This window comes from Aristolochia californica, unplaced genomic scaffold (genome assembly GCF_029961685.1).
Source record: "Aristolochia californica isolate CCGP_79_NKW_82.1479 unplaced genomic scaffold, dmAriCali1.0.hap1 SCAF_29, whole genome shotgun sequence".
Classification (NCBI taxonomy): domain Eukaryota; kingdom Viridiplantae; phylum Streptophyta; class Magnoliopsida; order Piperales; family Aristolochiaceae; genus Aristolochia; species Aristolochia californica.
The window spans coordinates 367501-370000 of NW_027181981.1; positions in this window are offsets into that span (position 1 = coordinate 367501).

Below are 2500 nucleotides of genomic sequence, written 5' to 3' on the forward strand. Positions count from 1 at the left end.
GCGGAAAAGAGGCGCCCTGGCGTAGGCGCCCAGGCGCCAAAAGAGGCGCCAGGCGAAAAGGCGCCAGGGCGCCCAGGCGGAAAAGAGGCGCCCAGGCGGAATGGCGCCAGGGCGCCCAGGCGGAAAAGAGGCGCCCAGGCGAAAAAGAGGCGCCCAGGCGGAAAGGCGCCAGGGCGCCCAGGCGGAAAAGAGGCGCCCTGGCGTAGGCGCCCATGCGCCAAAAGAGGCACCCAGGCGAAAAGGCGCCAGGGCGCCCAGGCGGAAAAGAGGCGCCCAGGCGGAATGGCGCCAGGGCACCCAGGCGGAAAAGAGGCGCCCAGGCGGAAAAGAGGCGCCCTGGCGTAGGCGCCCAGGCGCCAAAAGAGGCGCCAGGCGAAAAGGCGCCAGGGCGCCCAGGCGGAAAAGAGGCGCCCAGGCGAAAAAGAGGCGCCCTGGCGGAAAAGAGGCGCCCTGGCGTAGGCGCCCAGGCGCCAAAAGAGGCACCCAGGCGAAAAGGCGCCAGGGCGCCCAGGCGGAAAAGAGGCGCCCAGGCGGAATGGCGCCAGGGCACCCAGGCGGAAAAGAGGCGCCCAGGCGAAAAAGAGGCGCCCAGGCGGAAAAGAGGCGCCCTGGCGTAGGCGCCCAGGCGCCAAAAGAGGCGCCCAGGCGAAAAGGCGCCAGGGCGCCCAGGCGAAGAGGCGCCAGGGCGCCCAGGTGGGAAAGAGGCGCCCAGGCGAAAAGGCGCCAGGGCGCCCAGGCAGAAAAGAGGCGCCCAGGCGAAAAAGAGGCGCCCAGGCAGAAAGGCGCCATGGCGCCCAGGCAGAAAGGCGCCATGGCGCCCAGGCGGAAAAGAGGCGCCCTGGCCAGGCGGAAAAGAGGCGCCCAGGCGGAAAAGAGGTGCCCAGGCGAAAAAGAGTCGCCCAGGCCGAAAGGCGCCATGGCGCCCAGGCGGAAAAGAGGCGCCCACGCGAAAAGGCGCCAGGGCGCCAAGGCGGAAAACAGGCGCCCAGGCGGAAAGGTGCCAGGGCGCCCAGGCGGAAAAGAGGCGCCCAGGCGCGTGGGGGGCAAGGCGCCAGGCGCCAGGCACGCGCGGAGGCAAGGCGCGAGGCGCAAGGCGCCACGCGCGCGCGCGCGTGGGGGGCGAGGCGCAAGGCGCCACGCGCGCGCGCGCGTGGGGGGCGAGGCGCCAGGCGCCAGGCGCCGGGCGCGCGTGGGGGGCAAGGCGCCAGGCGCCGGGCGCGCGCGTGGGGGGCGAGGCGCCAGGCGCCAGGCGCCGGGCGCGCGTGGGGGGCGAGGCGCCAGGCGCCAGGCGCCGGGCGCGCGTGGGGGGCAAGGCGCCAGGCGCCGGGCGCGCGCGCGTGGGGCGCCAGGCGCCTGGCGGGCGGGCGCCCCCAGGAAGGGGTGCTGGCGCGCGATGGGGTTGCGCCCGTACGGACCGTGTGACAGTACAGACACTTTGGCGAAACCTCCTGCCCGAAGCGATTTTAGGCGTTCGGCTAGGTAGGTGACCCGGTTTTTTTCGCGTTTCTCGGCCGCTAGCCCCTTTTTTCGCGTTTTCGTGCGCGCGCCCCTCTTGACCTCGCACGCGCGCCGCGCGTCGCGTCCTTGTCCTTGTCCGCGTCCGCGTTCGCGCGTGTCGGCGATCACGGGCCCCGTGCATGGCTCGTCTCTGTGGACCATCGCCCCGCTCTTGTCCCTCTTTCGTGTTTGTGTGGCGCCCCGCCCCGTGCACCATTGCCGGTTGGCAGCAAGGTGCCTAGCCCCCCTTGCCGCCAGGCCTGTCCACCCCAAGGTGCTAAAGCCGCCAGGCACCTGTGCCGCCGAACCGTGCGTCCGTAAGCCGCTGCACGTGCGGCGGCCGGCCATGCCCGTGCTATTGACCCTGTGTGACAGTACAGACACTTTGGCGAAACCTCCTGGCCGACGGGGTTTTTGCGCCCACCTAGGTAGGGCGACCCCTTTTTTTTCGTGTCGCCTGTCCGTGTGTCCCTTTTTCGCCTTTTTCGGGTTCGTGTTTTCGTGTGCCGCCAAAAGCAAGCCCTGCGCTCGTCCCGTCCCGCTTGACCCGTGCATCCGCCGGTGCTGGCCTGCAAAATGCCTGTGAGCGACGCACGTGACCAGCAGCCCAGGCGAGTGTGCACGGGTGGCAGGCGAAACGGGCGTGCGTGTCGCCAGTGTGTATGTCCCTTTTTCGCCTTTTTCGGGTTCGTGTTTTCGTGTGCCGCCAAAAGCAAGCCCTGCGCTCGTCCCGTCCCGCTTGACCCGTGCATCCGCCGGTGCTGGCCTGCAAAATGCCTATGAGCGACGCATGTGACCAGCAGCCCAGGCGAGTGTGCATGGGTGGCAGGCGAAACGGGCGCGCGTGTCGCCAGTGCGTATGTCCCTTTTTCGGGTTCGTGTTTTCGTGTGCCACCAAAAGCAAGCCTTGCGCTCGTCCCGTCCCGCTTGACCCGTGCATCCGCCGGTGCTGGCCTGCAAAATGCCTGTGAGCGACGCATGTGACCAGCTGCCCAGGCGAGTG